Consider the following 21,929-nt stretch of genomic DNA (forward strand, 5'->3'; position numbering starts at 1 on the left):
GAATGCATTTCTAGATTAGCAACAATCTTCAGTGACTAAGAAAAGAAAGTCTCTCTGATAATAATTTTAAAATAAAATATAAAATAATATATAAAATATAAAATAAAATAATTTTAAAATAATTTTTAAAAATGATAGGGACTATTATCTTTAGTTCAAGTAAACTAAATTACTTGAACATTGTTTGAGCCAATGATCAACCACTACTAAAGAGAGCATATTCCTTTTGTTGTGAAAGCAAATTTGGCTTGATTTTCTGTTTGGGGTAGCCTCCAAACCAGCATCTACATTCTTGACACATATTCACAAGCATACAGCAAAACTTTAAGAATTCAGTCTAATTAATCCCTTCATAGATATCTAGTCTGAGCCATTTTGCTCCTCACCCACCATATATATTCCATGAAAATATTTAATATTATGGATTATTAATCTGTTAACTAGATATTACAATGTCATTCTGGTCAACATTTTATAAATCACCAGAATTTAGAAATGCTATATTTATACTATTAGGCATATACTAAAGAGTCTCTCATTTTATGGACAACTTTTTTTTCTTTTTTCTTTTTTTTGCCACACCTGAGGCATGCAGAAATTTATAGGCCAGGGATCAAAACTGTCCCAGAGCAGTAACCTGAGTTATAGAAGTTACAGTTCTAGATTCTTAACTGCTAGGCTACCAGATAACCCCATGATTTCCTGTTTTGATTCTCAGAGATATCAGGGTTGAAATCTTATTCTCAGCTCCTTGGCAGAACCAATTCTGTAATGACTGCTCTTCTCTCTGTCTCTGACCTCTGTAACTGTGCATAGCTGATGAATGGCATCCTAGGAAATGAGGCTTGTCATGTTTGCTTGTTTGAAATCAGTTTAGAAGAAAAAGTTATAAAGCACTTTAGGGATGCATGTGGTTTCACTTGGATTTATTGCAGAAAAATGTATTTATTTTATAATAATAAGTCACATCCTGAATTGGTTTTTAGGCAGAGAGACCCATTTGTGTTTCAAGAGGTAAAGCAAGAGTGATGATTGAGAGCTTAACATAGACATAATCTCTAGCTTTCACTGATTAGTTCTCCATGGATTTTTGCTATGGATTAATGTACAGCTGCAAAAATTTGCACAGCAATCCTGAGCTATGCAATTTGATGGCAGGCTTTATTTTAGAGTCACTGTCCCTACAAATAATAAGGACATAACATATGTCAGTTCTTGGTTTACACTTTTATTTGGATATATAAGCAAAGAGAAGACAGCCTAAAGTTACAAGGAAGCCAACACAGATAAAATCTGACAGTGAGATACCTTAGTAAGCAAGTTGGATTATAAAACAGTTGGTGTTAAGGTAGCTTCAGGGCAGTGATTGGATATGAGTTGTACCTAAAATATTGGGTTAAATTAGATGAGAATTGTGTATTTTCATTAGGCACTGAGGTGGCATGAACAATGTAAACAAGATATGTTTATGAGCAGTAGACAAAGCCTGGTGGAACAAAGTGGTCATGCTTGAAAGAAGTATAACATAAGGATGGAATGAAATTGAAGCACAACTATGTGAAGGATATGTTAATGACTGAAAAGTTTTGAAACATATTGTAAATGGTAAAGGTTTTTATTGGTTTTAGGCTTTGCAGATAGCTAATGAGAAAAAAATTCAGAATGACATGCACTGTTTTTTCTTCTAGGAAAAGAAATTCATGAACATTGGGAAAACTCATTCCATAAGAACAGCTGATTCTAAACTGAGAAAATGGAGCAGAAAATGGGCAATGTTCCAGTCTCTTTGACTATATGGACACGAAAGAATTAAATTCAATTGCAGTTGTCAAATCACTTGCTGGGAGTGGAGGAAGGAGCTGTTTATACTGCTCTCCTTTAATTGACTGTAGGATAGAAGGCACAGTTATGCCAGCATGGCTTTGAGGGGAAGACCTGAACTGGTAAGACAATATTACCTACTGCTGTCCAAATCCCTTATGATTATGGAAAATCATGGCTTCAAATATTAAAATGTAGTATAGAGATACTCAGGAAACAGCACCATTAAATAAATGATTATGCCTTTCAGTAGACAAAGTGAGGGGAAATCAGCAAAGTCCTCTTATGATGTACAATAGGAGTAAAGGGTTTAAAAACACAAGGCTTAGCACAAGGTTAACACACAGACCAGAGACTACTGTTGGTTAGAGAAATAAAGAGATATTAGTCAAGCAAAGGACAACAGTATTTGGAAGAGGGAGATAAAGAGTGTTCTAGACTCAAGTACAACATGAGAGAAGATGCAAAATTGATGGAGACAACAGTGCATTACAGAAACTGAAAGACGTGTACTGTGTCAAGACATGGGTCTAGAAATGAATAGACAAGTGTCAAGGTTTGTTTTTATAGCAGCAATAATAAACTTTTTCCCATGTAATAGAAAAGTACTTAAAGTGCTAATCACAAAATGAATTCTTTCCAGATATCTGTATATGTACAAAGAAGATATTCTTTAAAATAATTTTATTAGGTAATTTGCCCTACCTAATAAAATTTCTATTATCCTTTCCTTGCCACATTCAACCTAAAATAAGCTGACATATACAGTTTATAAGAATGGAAAACTTTGATTCTGACAGAATGATTTAATACCCTTTTTTACCTTTTTTAAGGCTGCGCCTACAGCATATGGACATTCCCAGGCTAGAGGTACGATTGGAACTGCAGCTGCCAGCCTTCACCACAGAGACAGCAACTTGGGATCCAAGACACATTTGCAACCTACGCCACAGCTCAGGTCAATGCCGGATCCTTTAACCCACTGAGTGAGGCCAGGGATCAAACCTGTATCCTCATGGATGCTAGTTGGTTTCGTAAACCCCTGAGCCACAGTGGGAACGTCCAATACCTTTTTTTTTTTAATTGAAAACACTATTTAACTGCTTGCTATGTGAAAAATTCTGTGCTAGTTACTGGAGATACACAGATAAAAAAAAATTAATCAGATAAAGTACAAAGTCTGGAAGGTGAGATCCATTCATAAACAAGTCATGTAAAGAGGAAGTTGAGTTAGCAAAGGGTGGAAAACCAAGAAAATAACCATGGTGCTTAGAGTTCTTCAGTGCTCAGTGTAAATATTGGTTTGTGAGGAAAATCACTGAATTTCTTTCCTTTCTTTTCTTTTTTTTTCTTTTTTTTTTTTTTTAGGACTGCACCCAAGGCATTTGGAGGTTCCCAGGCCGGGGGTTGAATCGGAGCTGTAGCTGCTGACCTGTGCCACAGCCACAGCAATGCATGATCTGAGCTGCATCTGCAACCTACACCACAGCTTACCGCAACCCTGGATCCTTAACCCGCTGAGCAAGGGCAGGGATCGAACACATGTCCTCGTGGATGCTAGTCAGATTCATTAACTGAAGGGAACTCCAAGATCACTCAATTTCGATTCACTTAATATTTGGTGAAAAGTTCATTGACAGAATTAGCTCACAAACTGAAACAAATTTAAAAGAACAGGGGAAAATCACAGAGCAATATATAGCAGAAAAAACATGGACACTGGGATCAATCAGATATAAGTTGAAATAATTAGTAATTGGGTATTCTTAGATATAACAGGAAATGTAACATATTCTTTGCTCTTATGGATCTTATTTTAGTGGGGAAATTGACACAATAAACAAATAGTTATAATATCAGGCAATATATGATACATGGAGAAAAAAATTGGTTTAGGGCCTGGGGAATATTGGGATGTATGTCAGGAAACAGTCCTTTGTGACATTTAACAAAGACCTCCAGTAGGTCAGGGAGCCTTGCAGGAATGTGATAGCTGTAGTGTTGTCTGAGCAGAGATAAGAGCAAAGGGCTTCGATGCTAAAGGAGGTCAGATTTTCTATGTTCCATGAAAAGGCTAGGCTCAATATTAGGTGTTCAATAAATTTAAGATGAAATAACCCTACAAATCCATAGTAGTATATCTGCATATTCAAAAAACTGTTTCCATCCCAGAGCAAAAAATCTCAAAAAAATAAGACACTAAATATTAAAGCCAAAGAAGATTGTATGAGAAATGGGTCCAACCACTTCAATTTGCAGATGAGAAAGCTCTATGCAGAGCAGCAAAATTATTGGCAGAATATGGCTAGGACTAGAAATTATGTCCCTTCAGTGATAGGCAGCTTATCCTTTTCCCATTGTCCCTTCTGACACATGAAAGTTCCCAGAAGTTGTCTTGATATAACATCTAGCTTAGTACTGAATGTAATAAGCTGCGTGATTAATGCACCTTGTTCAAAATGACATGACAATTCAGAACCTGCATGTCATTTTCTCCATGAAAGACCATATATATTTTACTTAGGGCAGAAAAGCCAATTTTTCCACAATAAAGCTGCCTTATACTTAGGCCTCCAATATGAGAAGCATGAAAATATTTTTTTTTAATCTAGGGAAAATTGGATCATATTTTTGGAAGGAACTTCAGCTACTCTCAAAAAATCATTGCTCAATAGGTTCCCTTTAACTCTCGAGGAACACTTAAAATGACTAAGGCTGACCTTTTGCTTATTTTTTTAGTTTTCTGAAACATGAATCAATTTGTCATCTTTTATTCCTTTAGTTTTTATTTTAATTTTTGTGAATTTTCTACAGGACGTCTTTCCTCAGCAGCATTGTTTGAATCACTCACATCTCCTGAAGTTCCGTTATTATTGCTTCACTCCCCAACTACTACACCTGGGCTGGCTTGCTGCTGCTGAACTGGCTTTGCGACTCATGTGAAATTCAGGGCCTGCTACTCTTCTAGCTCTGCTCTTCCAGAAAACATTAACATGTGCTTGTCAACATCTCATTAAAATAAGTGATCTTGACACAGATATTAATTATATTCTGGAGTTAATCAATATATTTCTATTGATGACAGGTAATCAATACCCTTCAAGTAAGTTTGCATTGCTTTCATTATCTTTTACATATATATATATGCATGCATGCTTTGTTATAAAAATTTGCAAATTCTTAAAGAAAAAATGATAAATGGTGGTAGCTTCTGGCCTACAAAAAGACAATTTAACTCATAATATAGTTTTATTTGTTTATTTATTTATTTATTTAATTTATTTTATTATTATTTTTTTGTCTTTTTGCTATTTCTTGGGCCAACTCCCGCGGCATATGGAGGTTCCCAGGCTAGGGGTCGAATCGGAGGTGTAGCCACCGGCCTACACCAGAGCCACAGCAACGCAGGATCCCAGCCGCGTCTGCGACCTACACCACAGCTCACGGCAACGCCGGACCCTTAACCCACTGAGCAAGGGCAGGGACCGAACCCGCAACTTCATGGTTCCTAGTCGGATTCGTTAACCACTGCGCCACGATGGGAACTCCTATTTGTTTATTTTTATTTTTATCTTTTTAGGGCTGAACCCATGGCAAATGGAAGTTCCTAGGCAAGGAGTCTAACTGGAGCTGTAGCTGCCGGCCTACACCACAGCCACAGCAACACCAGATCCTAACCATGTCTGAAACCTAAACCACAGCTCACAGAAACGCTGGATCCTTAACCCACTGAGTGAGGCCATGGATCAAACCTGCGTCCTCATGAATGCTAGTCAGATTCACTTCCACTGAGCCACAATGGGAACTCCACAACATAGTTTTAGTATAAAATGAATAAAGCCAGTTCTGAGATTTCAATCCTGAGAGGAAAGATATTTTCTGTAGAAAGAGAAAAACACATAAGCAAAAAGGGAGAGACATGGTGAGGAGATTTTGTTATCTTACCCAATTCCCAGCTTTAGAAATGGCAATGTAATTCCATAGCAGTGAAATTTCTTATTTTTTACTTATTTACTCTTTTTCCTGAGAGCTAGTGGGTCAGTGGGTTTATCTAGGAGTCAGAGGTTCTAGTGACTGTAATAAATTAAAGATGAACCCACATTCTTCTAAATTTTTCCCATTAATAGGCAGGATCTAACTCTCCCCCCTTGAAACTGGGCAGAGATTTTGACTACTTGCCCAACAGAATACTGTGAAGGTGATAACACTAGCTTCCATACCTAGATTTAAGAAATTTAGGCAGCTACAACTGCCTCTTTTTTGAATACTCATTCTTGGATCCCAATAGTCATGCTTGGAGGAAGTTCAAATAGTCTTTTGGAGAGACTCTTGTTGGAATAACTGAGGTGTATGACAGTCCCAGCTGACAGCCAGCAACAATTTTCCAGCCGTATTGAATGAGCCCATGTTGGAAAAAGCATCTTCTTGCTCCAGTCAAGCTGAAATGAACCAGTGATGAGATCCCCCTAACAACACCTGTATAAATGGCAGGCTAATGAAAAAAAAAAAAAAAAGTGATTTTGTGACTTTAAGTCAGGAAGTTTTGAGTGTTTTTAATGTATCAAAACAGTGGTGTTTTGTGAACATGTACATACTAGTCAAAATGAGTATACTACCCAAGGCAATCAACAGATTCAGTGCAATCCCTACCTAATTACTAATGGCAAAGTAAATCTTAAATTAATGTTAAAAAAATAATCAGGTAAAATAGGTCTGGAAATCTCTGGAAAGGACCTATGCTAGAGGGACAAAAATAGAGGAAACCATTCCTGAAAAGCACTAGAATATATCATGTAGCCTGAAATAAATGGGACATTGTCACAGAACTAGACAGACTAATAGGTTGGAAGAGAATGCTTGGAAATAGTAATAAATTTATGAGAAAAAACATATGCTACAGATGACATATTTCATCAGGGTGAAAAAATAGACCATTCAATAAGTGACATGTGAAAAAAAATTGCTATCCAGAAAAATAATAAAATTGAATCAACTCCTCATATTATATACCAGGAAATATTCAAATCTGATCAAATATTTACATGAAAACATTAAACAACATAAGTTATAGAAGAAAACATAGAAGAGGTATATTTAATCTCTGAACTAGGATGATTTCTCAAGCTCAAACGTAAGAGAGACAAAAAGAGAAATAAAACTGGTCAATTTAACATAAAAATCAAAACATTTATAATACAAAAACTCATACCAAATTGATTAAGTAAATTGACAATTGAGAAACATATATAGTCATCTATGACAAATATAGATCTTTTGAATAAGTGTGCTTATAAGAGTTCTGATACAAACCAAAAGAAAAATGAGCAAAGGACATGAATGGTAGATCACAATACAATAATAAGAGTGAAAAAATGATCATCTGCAGTCATAATAAGAAAAATGGAAATTACACATAATAAGGTTGTTCTTCACGTATCAGATGGGTAAACATTGAAGAGCTTAATATTGCATTATCATTGCGATATGGGAAAATGGCACTTTATATTGTCTGTATTATAGTGAGATAGTAAATAAGGTTTCATCAGTATCTAGGGAAATTGGCATTAACTTTTTAAAATTTTTTTAATGATTTTTATTTTTACCGTTATAGTTGGTTTACAGTGTTCTGTCAATTCTCTACTGTACAGCAAAGTGATCCAGTCACACACACGCACACACATACACGCACACACACACACACACACACACATACATTCTTTTTCTCACATTATCCTCAGAATTATCTTTTATAATCACAAATCATATATTCTCTGACCTAGTAATTATATTTCTAGGATTCCCCCAAAGGGCAGTAATATATTTATGAAAATATTACAGTATTACTAGAACAATTTCAATCCCCTATCCAAAACCTTCAGAATAAATGTGTTAAAGAACACAGCTTTTGTCTTTGATTTTAGGAAGACATATATGATCTATTACATAAAACCCTCAATAGGATTTGAGGCAGCACCCCCATCTAAATTATTTCTACTTCTGCAGTGAAATATGTGTATATTCAAGATAAGTGACATAAACAAACATATAATTTACATTAATATTTAAACATATTATCAAACATATTTTATTAAACATATTAATGTTTACATATGGTTCTTTTTTATAGTAGTCTTTTAAAAGTATTTTTTATAGTTTTTGAAATAATAGATTAAATATAGACCAGGACTTCTCAAAGGAGAGCCTGAATGAGGATCACCCAAAGCATTATGGGAAGACAAATTCCTGAGTCCCAATTTCAAAAAGCATTATTCAGGAAGTCTGGTGCAGGACCTTGCGATTTGCACTCTTTATCAAATCCTGTGATGCTGATGCTCTTGGTTCTAGGTGACCACGTTTTAAAAACATTAATATTGATCATAAAAACTCTGCGCTTCTTTTTTCTATGAATAATATTAAACAAAACATCATTCTAAATATAATGCCTGCACATATGCTGACTATTTACTGCATAAGAATGCCTTGGAAAAGTGGACACATTAGCACAGCCTTTGTAACCAGACTGGAATTAGGTGTTTGAGGATGAGCCGGGAAGAAAATTCTCAAGTGAATAAAAACACACCAGCACCTTATTAAATCTCATTATGGATGGCTTGATTAAAAACCTCCAGTATCTTCTGTCTGATCGTCTCAAGAAGTTTTTGTTTAATTATGTAAACCACTATAATCTCTTGCTCACTGACAAATGTGTGCTCTTCAAGGACAACAGTTCAGTTATCAAATATTTCTTTCTCAACTTCTAATGAAAAATTTTAGTCTTTACACAATTTCCCTATTATTCAGGTCATACAGAACAAATGCTTTTTATCTAACTTTCTCCACTCTTGATTGATTAACTTTAGACTCAGAAATGAAGTTTGATATCATCTATTATTATTATGCAAAAGGATCATTTAAAGTCTTTATCAGCTGAGCTTTTCAAATCACCATTGCTAGCCTGATGGCTGTGCCACACATTTTAAGTATTTGTTTATCAAAATAGTTTCAAACTTAAGTGATAGTATAATTGATGTCCTACAAACTGAATTCTTTTAGGAAATCTTGGATTCTTCTATCTCTGTTAATTATAGCAGGCTTTATCATTAAAATGTGTTTATTCTTGCCTTTTATAGAGTGTAATGTGTATATTACAGATATCACTTTGGGAGAAAATATCCTCATTTATGACTCATAATATTTTACACTTTTTTTTGGTCATTTTGATCTGAAATGAGTTCACATAGCTGGTACAAAATTATTTTTCAACCAGTGGAAAAAACATGTATTTCTGGTTAAGCTTGTTTTCATTTTGTACAATAATGACAAGTTAATCAAATATACATTTTAATTATTTTGGTCGTTGAATTGTCTAATGCCTTCTGTGTTCCTACAGCTTCAACACACCCAAGAGGAGGCAGCATAATTTTCTATTTGTATGTTTTCTTTGGAAAAAATAATCTACTTAGATCTTCTGCCCATTTTTTTAACTGGGTTGTTTTGTTTTGGGTTTTTTGTTTATTTATTTTGTTTTTGTTTTTGTTTTTGTTTTTTGGTATGGAGAGCTGCACGAGTTGTTTGTATATTTTTGAGATTAATCCTGTGTCAGTTGTTTCATTTGCAAATATTTTCTCCCATTCTGTGTGTTGTCTTTTCGTTTTGTTTATGGTTTACTTTGCTGTGTAAATTTTACTTTTAAAGTGTATTTTTAGAGATAATCAGATCTTGAAATATTGAATATGGAATTTGAATCTATATAAATAAAATAATAGAAAAAACAAATATCCATCAATGGGTGTTTCATTAATAAATTGTGGACTATGCTCTACAGTGTGATATAATACAGCTCTTAAAAGTAATGAAGATGTTCTTTATATTTGTATATAGAAACAGGCATAATATTTTTTAGTGTGTGACAAGTGATGTGCTTAACAATATTCATAGTCTGTTTGTATTCATGTAGAAAAGGAAGAGATAAATATATAAATAGTTACCCTGCATAAGAAAACAGGAATTGGTGCATGAGAGAGAAGGGAAGAGAGAAGGGCTTTTCACCATATACCTTTATTTATCCCTTTGGCAATTTCTACTACTTAAATATGGCAATATTTCATGTGTTCAGATTATTTCTACTCAAGAAATTAAATGCTTGAATAAGTGAAGGAGAATTCTGCTAAGAAAACTGTGGATAGCAGTAATATGGGGTACTGATGTGTTGCTATGTGACACGAAGCCAAAATGTAGCTACTATAGCCATACAATTGAGATGAAGACTTCAATGTCAAGAAGTCAATCACTATAGCGACTGGCTTAAGATAATTCCAATTCTTTATGTAATCATCAACATTACCATTGACAGTGGAAGGCTAACAGGATATCCATATTTTATCCGTGGGAAAATGGTGGAAAGGAGACTCTAGAAAGGAACGAGGTAACTATAATTTTATAAGAATGATCAGTCCACATTCAAGGTGCATGAGTTTTAGATTCTTATTTCCAAAGGTGCATGCGAGCCCCACATCTAGTTCCAATGTGCTAGCACAGTCAGCAGCTGAGTAGCAACAAGGATAAATCCTTTAAGTGTTGGTTGTTAGACCAGTAGGTCAAAGGAAGTTCATTGACAGAGTTAGCTAGTATTTTCGAAAGATTTGATAATGTCTTCTAAAGGATTTGATAATGTCTTCAGTGGTGCTCTGATGAATATGACTAAAATATATGAGTTCCATAACAGTATATTTGGGGAGATATATATCTGTTTAAATATTACTTCAGAAAATAATCAGTTGATAAATTCTTGTTTGAAAGAAAAAAAAAAAACTGTTCTTGGTAGCACAGTTCTGTTGGCTGTTTTCTGTTTCACTTTTTGACTTTCCTCATCTTATTCTATGAAAGTTTATTGAAAAACCAACCAAATGTGAGACCCTACTAGTCTACTAGAAATATACATAGGAGGGCACTGTTCCAACATGCAAACTCATAGCCTAAAAGGATTACTACTTCCAAAGCCAAAATCCTTTCATTTCTTTGGACTTTTGAAGTACAGTGTATATGCGTGAGTGCGTGCGTGCATTTGTGTGCATGTTTTCCCAATTTCCCCCAGGGCATTCAAGCAAAGAGCTGGCTTCCTTCTCAATGAGGATCTTCAGTTGTCTTTTTTTTTTAAGGCCCATTTCTGGGACAGATGATTTTTAAAGTATAGTAAGGAGTTTTCTTAGGATGGTAAGTTTAAAGTATCCTAGTAAATTACTTACAGTTATAGAAACAAACGTCGCATTCCAAACAAAGCAATCTGTGAAGCAGCTGAGGAAATATATCGTATCCATCTATTCTTTGTTGTATGTCTTTTGATGATAATGGAGCTGGTAAAGTTTGTTTGATTTCGAACTTGAATTAAGTACGCAGTGCTATGATATTTCAAAGATAGTCTAACATCTAAGATCTTTAAAGAAAAATACAGTACATAAAACCAACATAGTATTTTTTACGAAGTAGATTTTCAAAGTACACTTGCATAATAGAAGTTTATAAAATAAATCTTTAAATAGATTTTCACGACACAGATTTTTTTTTTTCTGTTTTGGCCGCACTGTAGCATATGGAGTTCCCAGTCCACGCATCAGATCTGAGGCACAGTTGTGACCTAGCCACAGTTGGGACAACACCAGATCCTTAACCCATTGTGCCAGGCTGGGGATAGAACCCACATCCCAGTGTCCTAAGATGCCATCGATCCTGTTGCACCACAGCAGGAGCTCTGACACAGTGTTTTTGAGATTTTCCTGTTAATTAATATACCCAATACCAGTAGATAAATACCAGTAGAGTATCTTAAAATAGCTATAGCTTCAGAATTATTGTAGGTAAAGAATTTATTATATTTAAAAGAAATCATCTTCTGCAGAATATTAAGCACTATAACTCCTAGAGACGGCATACTTACAATATCCTCAGAACAATTTCTGAAAAATATATCAGAAATTCCAGAAATTAATAGGCTTTAAAAAATCAAACCAAGGCCTGATGGTGATTAAGGAGTGTGTTCAATTTGCTTCAAGAACTTGAGTTACCATGTTCACATTTCCCTTTATTGCTTACCTACTTGGTTCTGATAAAGCCAAACCAGTTACCAAGAAATATATACCCAGAACTAAGTTTCTGAGGATGACAGTAAGTTTCAAAGTGATATGCATAGGAGTGCAATTTTATTTATTTATTTATTTATTTATTTATTTATTTTTGGCATCTGCGACATATGGAAGTTCCCAGGCTAGGGGTCAAATTGGAGCTACAGTTGCTGGCCTATGCCCACAGCCACAGCAATGCAGGGTCCGAGCTGCGTCTGTGACCTACACCACAGCTCAGGGCAACTCTGGATCCTTAACCCACTGAGCAAGGCCAGGGATCGAATCTGCATCCAAATGGATACTAGTTGGATTCGTTTCTGTTACACCACAATGGGAACTCCTGGAATGTGTTTCTGATACCGACCTCAGTTTGACAGTCAACAGACATTCCTTTCAATTCTTGTCCATTTACAACAAGCATAGGGGCACACATAGACAGAAAAAAAAATCTCTGTGTAAATACTTTTTGATTTACTTTTTAACAAAAGCTAAAATTTTAAGACTATTTTAAAGACTCCACAACTATGTATACCGAGTGGCCTCAAATTACAGGTGAAAGTTGTGGCAGTATATTGGACTAGCAGTATGAATCTAGGTGGTATGGGGCCTGAAATTCATACAACTCAACATCATAAACACAGAATCAGGTATGAGAGTGCATATTTATTTAGAATAAAATTAAGACACAAGTTATAACTTTTTAAAAATCTTAAAAACTGAAAGTCTTACTTAACTGCCCACCACAGTGCTACAATACAATACTTTTAATCATACATTTTTGGATGTCTACTCTTTGATTACTTCTTCCCAGGACGACAATTTTGTAATATCACAGAAAATGAAAAGCTAATCCCACTTTATTCTTAGTATGGTTGATTGAAATTTGCTTTTATTATTAATTATAAAGATAAATGTACAAAAGTCCTTTTAAAAAAAAAAACCTAGGTAGGGATAATAACAATGTGTAATTTTTTTTGTGTGTGTAAATTCTGCAAAGGTTAGATATTTTCATCATAATTAGCTCAGATTACTTTCTTTCTCCTTCACCTTCTCCTTCCTCACTTGACCTCATTTCAGTTGTATTCACACAGCCACATAAAATCTTGGAATTTTGCTAAGAGGAAATCAGGGGACACATTTAGTAGGATATATTTGTGTGGTTTGCAGTCGTTTCTGTTTGTACTTAACTTCAGCACATCACAGAGTGAGTACCTCTTCCATCAATACACCTCAAAGTGTATGTAAGTGTAGTCACTGCACCACACAATTGCAATGTCTTCATAGTGTATAGCTGCTGTGTATACGTATAAATAATTATACAGAGGTCCTCTCAAACCTGACAATAGTCCTATCGTTTGCATGGTAATACTATTAACAAATTCTGAAGCTGCAACTGAAAGTATATGAAGGGAGATTCTGAATGGAAAGAGACAGTGGTCTTGCCCAATTTCACTTAAAATGCATTACTTGGTAAAACACATTGGGCTCTATGACCACATGGCTATAGAAGCTTGAAGTTTCACTGGCTTCATGGTAAACCTGCTTCTGTGTGTCATGTACAAGAAAAACTAGGCTTTAGGAAGTTTTATTTTAAAACCTCGGTCCACTACTTCATGCTTTAGTAGATGAGAACGATTTAGTCTGCCTTAGTTGTGTCATCCATTAAATACTTAATTTGAAGAACTTGAAGGATTCATTTATTCATCTATTGATTAAGTGACTATTTTGTTTCAAGCAGGGAAAACAGCAAGTTGCTGGAACATAGTTGGCCATATGCCATGAACTGAAAGAAGGTCCGTGTAGCTGGTAAATAGCAAATGGAGTGGAAAATCTTACTGAGATCCAAGAGAATGGATCTTACACATGGTAAGCATATTTATTATTTTATTTTATTTTCAATTTTTGTATTTTTACTGAAGGTAACTTATTTTAGGATTTTAAGCTAGAGACTGACATGCTAACATATATTTTGAGTGAAGAAGAAGAATAATGAAAATAACAGTCGTTTTATGGAGCCTCTACTATAATGCCAGGCAAGGTGCTAATCACCAAACATGCTTTTTCATGTAATCCTTCTAAAAGCCTGTTGTACTAGTATCATTATCTCCATTTTACAGTTTTAGAAACTGAGACTTCGAAAAATTGACTAATTCACTGGAGGCCCTGCAGTTAGATTTTGGAAAAGTGGGATTCAAATCCATATCTCTATTACTCAAAACCCCTTCTGCAAACTCTAATTACCCTGTTTCCACATGACTGGAGTCAGATCACTTCAATGTCACTGAGGTTAAAGGGAGCTTCAGCACCATTTGGATGTGTATTATTAGAAATTTTTTGTTTGTGCTCCAAATGTTTCTGTGGAGAAAAATAGACTAGCCTTTTAAATTGAGGACATTTTCAAATGCTCTGGCAGTTGGCTCAGTAGAGAAAAGGTGTTCTTTTGCAGTTAAATTGTAATGTGGCTTTTTGCAAAAGTGATGGTATTTTAAAAGGGCTTATTCAAAGGGAATATTTCCAGAAAATAGTAAAATAATTAAACTCCTTGTGTCATAAAGCTGCACTACTGTCTCAATATACTCCTGCAATACTATCCAGCACAAAAGATGTTTGTTTATCACAATTCACCTCATCATATGGTTGAGAACTGAAGGGGGATAAAGCAACACCACAAACTCCTAAATATGGCTGAGTGCCAGCTATTTAGCTTTTTCATATACGTGGTTTCTTTCAATTCTCCCTACTATCCTCCGACATCAACTCCGTATCAGAAATTCCTAGCATAAGCATAAGTGCTAATCACATACAATAAATCAGAGTATTTACAATGAGAATTTCACTCATCTCCCAAAAGCCCCTATAGAGACTCCTAGAGCCTATTGAAGCTCCAATTTCTCTGTTTTTGACCACTTTCACCCATTTTCTTATTAGTTATTTCTTTATTTAGATTGACCAGTTACCTTCCTCAAGGTATGAGATTTTTGCTTAATCTGCTGTTTAGGCTTCACAATTTCTCTTTACGAATTGTAATAAAAGAGTGAACAGTAACCTTTGGCAGATCCCCTAAAATAACTGAAATTTAATACAGCCAACTACATTACTTTTAGAAGCACACAGGACCAACCAAGTACTCTTAAGGACAGATCGAAAATGGGCCCTGTAACATCTAGGACACGAATCTTTAGATTTCTCTTTCCAACTCAAGTACTGAAATATGACACTCATTTCATAATATTATGGCCATCACATGCTCTCTTTTCTTTTTGGCTTCAGAGTCCTTTTTAAAAGGAAACATGCTTATCTGGCATTCTATAACACTTCTAATTTCCTGGTGAAAAAAAAGGAAGTGACATCTCAAAACACTGGGGATTATATTTTTAAAAACAAGACAGTAATTCAGATCTTTGTGTTTTAATTCTTCTCTATACTACCATGACAAAATGTTTATCAAAGTCCAAGAGATTACTGATACACAATAATGACCAATGACTTCACACTGATGGAGCTATCAATAATAAACTCAACATTGAAGTAACTGGAAAAAAGTTTAAATATAAAGAGCATTCACTATTCTGTTTACACAATATTGAAACAACCAAAACATTCAAACACCCAAAAAGTGTAAAACTTTAAGTCATATTAAATAATAATTGAGAACTCTGAAATACTGCAACAGCTTGAAGTATCTTCTGAATGACCAAAAACAGTTGAACTTTTGTCTGGTATAATTTTTTTTTTACACATAACTATATATTTTAAAAAACTGCTAATTCAGGTATGATATACACAAAACCCTGAACTGACAAGATTGTTCAATGAATAATACTCCACACTGCTTTGTTGTTATGGACAAATGAGCTTATAATTCAGTGAAACCCTTTTAAGAAGTTCTAGCCTAGAGAATGACATGTTCAATAGTTTGGTCATATTAGTTTTATTAACAACAACCTCCCATTCCTTTATAAGATGTTTAATTCCTCTGAATATCATCTTTAAGAGGCCTGACTTGATTGTTGTCAGGATAAACCACCGATCAAGTGCAACCCTTGCTTCCAGTCTATGGGCTCTTCAGGAGTTTCAGTTCTATATAAGCCACTCAGTGACCTTCCCATGAGTTTTCTGTTGGGATTTCACAGTACTAACACTTTCACAAAGTATCCCTCCCCTCTTTAGGCTTTGGGTAGAATGTCAAGTTAATAATGGCACGTGGTGTTCCTTAGCATAACCTGCCAAAACGTGATCATTTCCTTGGAAGAAAAGCTATGGGCTGCAATCACACGTCTGAGTTGACAGACATCCAAATGGATCCTATATAAAAAGAAAAGGTTTGTGTCTTATGGAATATGAATGTCCACTTTTAATAAATTCAAACAGACATCTTCAGACTTGATGTGTTTTACATGGCTCATCATTTCGTAGATTCTTGGCACCAAATCTCTGGATATCATATAACCCAACCCACTGCAGTAGGGGTGAAACACTTTGAAGGGATACTCCTGGTATGAAATATGGGTTTTTTGATAAAATCCTCTATAGGAATAATTATCAATTAGACAGTAACCTGTGAAAAACTTCTCTGAGTTGTTTAAATTTAAAAGCTGCTTCACTAAATTGACAGTATTGGTGAACGCATCCATGTCTGTCTTCATGATGTACCTGGCATTGGGGCAAAATTCAGTTACCCACCTAAATGCCGTTATCATTTTCAAGGTCAGGTGACTGTACATGTCTAAAAAATCTTGCCATATTATGTCGCCATAAAGAAAGTGCTCATCCTCTAAGGATAAGGCTAACACTTTGTCTTCCTTTTCAGCCTGCTGGCCTAGTAAGAAAAACGTCAGAACTTCATATCCCCACCAAGACTTCTTTTCAACCCAAATACCTCTAATGGCCTGGCTGGCTTTCACATCTGAGGGGTTTGAGGTCACCAGGATGACAAGAAACGGGTTTTGATGAGAGCAGTTTGAGTGCTCTCAAAGTGTGAAGTGGAAGTCGTGTCTGTAAATGGGCTCATACTCGTAGACATACATCCAGTTCACCTGCTCTGTAACCTTGTAGTGGGGCAGACTCAGGTACCACATCACCAGGAAACTCAGCAGCGACAGCAGCAGCAGGAGGCTCCACTTGAGGGATCTCAGGGACTTGAGATCCACTTGAGGGATCTCAGGGACATCCTACTTAGAAGGGTGATGGGGAGCGCTGGGGCCATTCGCAGCAGCTCAGGAGCATGGGCCTCAGGTTCTTCTTCTTGATTTATTTCTTCTGAGTGAAAGACCACTTGGGAAAGTGGGAGCCTCCTCCTGCCCAACCTTATATACTATATAACATGAGAGAGAGGGAGGGAGTCTCTTTTTTGTGTATATTGAAGTACAGTATCATGTTAGTTTCAGGTGTACAGCAGTGATTCAGTTATGTTATTCGTGTGTGTGCGTGTGTGTATGTGTGTGTGTGTGTTGTTCCTTGTGCTGTACAATAGGGTTGCTATTTTAGATATAATAGTGCATGTATGCTAATCCTGCCCTCCTAATTGATCCCTCCCCCCAAATTTCTGCCTTTGGTAATATTAAGTTTGTTTTCTATGTCTGTGAGTCTGTTTCTGTTTTACAAATACGTTCATTTCTAACTTTTTTTTTAGATTTCATGTATGAGTTATAGCATATGTTTTTTTCTTTCTCTGTCTGACTTGACTTCACTTAGTATTATAATTTTTAGGCCTCTTTTGTTACCTTTTAAAATTTTTGTTCGCTTCTCTTGTCATTTGACCACTGTCTTGAGTTTATGTTTGGATTCCATGTGTGTGTTGGGGGGCAGGTAGGCGGTGGTTCTCCCAGATCAAAGATGTGATGACTTTTCTGGAAATGATTCTAGGACAAGAGTTATTCAATGTTAATTATTATATCCTTTCTTCCCCTCTTCCTTGGACTGGCAGCATTAAAAAATCTGTGATTCTCCTCTGCATTCATTGTGCCCTTCCTGGAGAGGGAACCACTAGGGAGAGGAAGAGTCAGAGTTTGTAAACGCCACTTTAGAGCTGACTGAATACCAAACACCAAATCATCATCATTTTCATTTCTTCATATAAAAATTGATTCATATATTCATATTTCTTCTTTGAATTCAAGAGAACTCATCCAAGATAACAATCTGACTCCTGACATAAACTATACAATACTATACAACAACTAATCACATATGCTTAGATAATACTGTGGCACGGATAACAAAAAATCTTCTCTGCTTACTCTTTTGTGTTGAGGGACAATGTTACTACATGCAAATATTTAATTGTGTCTATTTCTCTTAGGCTGACCTGTATCTTGAATAAATATATTTTAGTAAGAATAGTGTATATTCTATTTTCACTGTATAGAAACCATGAGCCTACTGCTAAGGGATATATTTGTGTCTTAGATAGCTCTTACAAAATTATTTTGCTTACATGGGCAGGTGGAGAAAAGCAAAACTAACAGCGAATGCTTAGTAGAGATTAAAAGACTGTTGAAACCAAAGAGCATGTGCATTTCAATTTCTATATCAAGAGAGTAGGGAAGAATTATTGCTGGGAGAGAAAAATAGCACCCTTGAATATGGAGCACACTTGTAGAGAATACGAACAATGCCCTATGCATGAACATAAACATGAAGGGCTGGGGTTAGGACCGAGTTGGTCAAAAGCCCTTTGCAAAATTAGCAAGGAGGAAGTGCTCATTATGCAATGATTATTAGGCATTCACATCACTAAATTAACTTTCACTATTTATATAATTTTAATTTAAAAAGACCTTGAGATGCTCAGAGATGTATAGAGATGATAGATTGATGACCTTCTCATGCAGCCTGATATTCCAGGAAATCCTTAAAGCTGCCTTCCATCAAGCAAATATAAAAAGAAGTATGGCTTGCCATAGTCCTGCCAGGTTAAATTATCCATCTAATTAGCTTATGACACTGGATTATGACTAAAGTAAGGGAAACTGTTGAATGATACATGCTGTCACTCTTAGAGGAAAAGAGAATGCATCTTGAGTCAATCAAAACTACACAGTCATATTTCCCCCTCTAAATAGCTTTTCCTTTGTGTGTATCTTTAAATGCCCATTGTTATTCTATTTGTCTCATTGGGGAGATTAATTAGAATTACATAAACTAGTAATTTTTCCCTAAGTATTAAACACAGTTTTGCTAAATCAAAGATGTGTCATCGAGTATGCACATAAGGAAATAAAAAGCTGAAATCTGCAAAATAAAATGTTAACAATAGACAACGTTTAAGTTGCAGGTAATTAAACATTGTAAGCTCAAAATAAATTTTTTCGCTAGCAAAGAACATACTTTCTTTTCTTTTCTTTTCTTTTTCTATCTTTTTGCCTTTTCTAGGGCCGCTCCCGCAGCATAAGGAGGTTCCCAGGCTAGGGGTTTAATCAGAGCTGTAGCTGCCAGCCTACGCCAGAGCCACAGCAATGCAGGATCTGAACCTCACCTGAGACCTACACCACAGCTCACGGCAACGCCAGATCTCCAAACCACTGAGCAAGGCCAGGGATCAAACCTGCAACCTCATGGTTCCTAGTCAGATTCGTTAAGCACTGAGCCACGACGGGAACTCCGTGAACACACTTTCAATATCATTTTTCTTTTATGGTGTGAAGGGTATATTATACTGTTACATTATCAAGAGCGTTTATTTTTGGTGGTACGTAATCAAATATATTCTTTATAAAGAATTTGAGTCCAAATAGCCTATTTTAAATCAGAATTATCACTCAAAACTAATAGAAGTTTAAACCCAAAATGAAACTGTTTAGAAACCTAACCACATATACATAATACCCTGTCACTCTTTTAAGCTCTAGTTTCCTTAGTTAATAATAATGGAAGTCACTATTATTGACAATATCAATATACATGACTAGTTTCTTCTGAACATGCACAAACACATTAAGTACATTAGAAGATTGGCAAATATGGAAGTTCCCTAAATAGTGAAAGGCTAAAATGGGATGAACAATACAGAAGAAGGTATGAAAGATGAATAGAGAGGATTCTGAGATGAGGCAGAATATAGAGCACTAAGATCTATCTCCCCACCTAGACAAAAATTGAACTGGCAGAATCTGTCTGATGTAACTATTTTGTAACTCTGGAAACTATTTAAAACTTGCAATTTCAAGGAGAGAAGACTTGACAGTAAATTGTGCTTAACTTTGGTCAGTTTAAGCTTTTGGCACAGAAAGAGCGACCCATCTACTCTCAGTCCTGCGGCAGGGTGTACATGTGTTTCGGAAGAGCATGCATGGAGCTTGTAGGAGATGGTATGAGCAAAAATTACTCTCTTCTCCAAATATCAGAGAGCTGCATCCTGGTCACTGATTGCTGCTTCTGATTCTCAGGGGTGCAGACAAAGAGGCTGGAAGCCATTTCTGTTACACTTTCTGCCATTGTTACAATCTCCCTCCCCTTCAGCTGAAGTAAAGTCCAGAAAATTTAAAATGCGAGTACCCTTATTTCCTCCCCCTTCAGTTTTCTCCCTTTTCCCTTTTGGAGCCAGACCTTAAAGACTAGGTCATTCACAACAGCTACATATACAAGACAAATCAGAAAGTCACCGTGCATGCCTAAAGAAAGGACAAAACTCTGAAAATACCTGTGAGGACCTTAATTTTACATCTTAGATTTAACTTTGGCCCAGAGATAGATTACAACAATCAAAAGAAGAAAACCAAAAGCAAACAAAAACATCCTTGAAGGAAGAGAATCTGATTTCCAGATTTACTATATTATTATATTCAAATATAAAATTTTTAACCGAAAAAATCACAAGGCTCCAGGAAAAAAGGAAAGTATGGCCAATTCAAAGGAAAAAATATGCAAAAGTAACTTACAAAATGAGAGAAAATATTTGCCAATCATTTATCTGATAAGGAGTTATGGTCCAAAATGCATAAGAAACCCATACAATTCAACATCAAAAAACCCAAATAATCCAATTATAAAATGGGCAAAGAACTTGAAACAACTTTTGTCCTAAGAAAATATACAAAAAACCAACCTCAACCTCACTCCTCAGGGAAATGTAAATCAAGACTAAAATAGGTATTGCCTCAAATTTGTTAAAATAGCTATTATCTAAATGACTAGAGATTACAAGTATGGACAAATATGTGGGAAAAAAGGGAATTCTTGTGTACTGTTAACAGGAATATTGTCATAACCACTATGGAGGTTTCTCAAAAACTTAAAAGTGGAAGTATCACATGATCCAGCATAAATGATCTGGGCATAAATTGAAGGGAATGATATAATTGTTTCAAAGAGATATCTATGCTTTCATATTCATTGCATTATTTGTTTTTTGTTTGTTTGTTTTTTGTTTTGTTTTGTTTTTTTGTCTTTTTGCTATTTCTTGGGCCGCTCCTACGGCATATGGAGGTTCCCAGGCTAGGGGTTGAATCAGAGCTGTAGCCACCGGCCTACGCCAGAGCCACAGCAACACCGGATCCGAGCCGCATCTGTGACCTACACCACAGCTTACGGCAACGCTGGATCATTAACCCACTGAGCAAGCACAGGGACCAAACCCGCAACCTCATGGTTCCTAGTCGGATTCGTTAACCACTGCGCCACGACGGGAACTCCTCATTGCATTATTTGTAATAATCAATGTATGGAAATAACCAACATCCATTAACAGATAGATGTATACAGAAAATGTGAGTATACACACACACACACACACACACACACACCACACACACGCTGAATAATATTCAACCATGACAAGGAGGTAATCCTGACATTTGCAACTATGGAACTTGAGGGCATTAGGCTAAGTTAAATCACAGAGAAAGGCAAATTCTATATGATCTTATATTTGGCGTCTAAAAACCCAACCCATAAAGACAGAGATTAGATTAGTGGTTGCCCATATGGCAGGGGTATGAGAAGAAATGGGTGGAGACATTCAAAAGGTACAAACTTGCAGTTACAAGATGA

General features: G+C 35.7%; 1 pseudogene; it reads right to left on the minus strand.

Annotated features, from left to right (window-relative positions):
* LOC100624824 lies at positions 12,996-17,535 on the minus strand (annotated as a pseudogene).

The sequence above is a fragment of the Sus scrofa genome, chromosome 9, assembly GCF_000003025.6.
Source record: "Sus scrofa isolate TJ Tabasco breed Duroc chromosome 9, Sscrofa11.1, whole genome shotgun sequence".
NCBI classification, from domain to species: Eukaryota; Metazoa; Chordata; class Mammalia; order Artiodactyla; family Suidae; genus Sus; species Sus scrofa.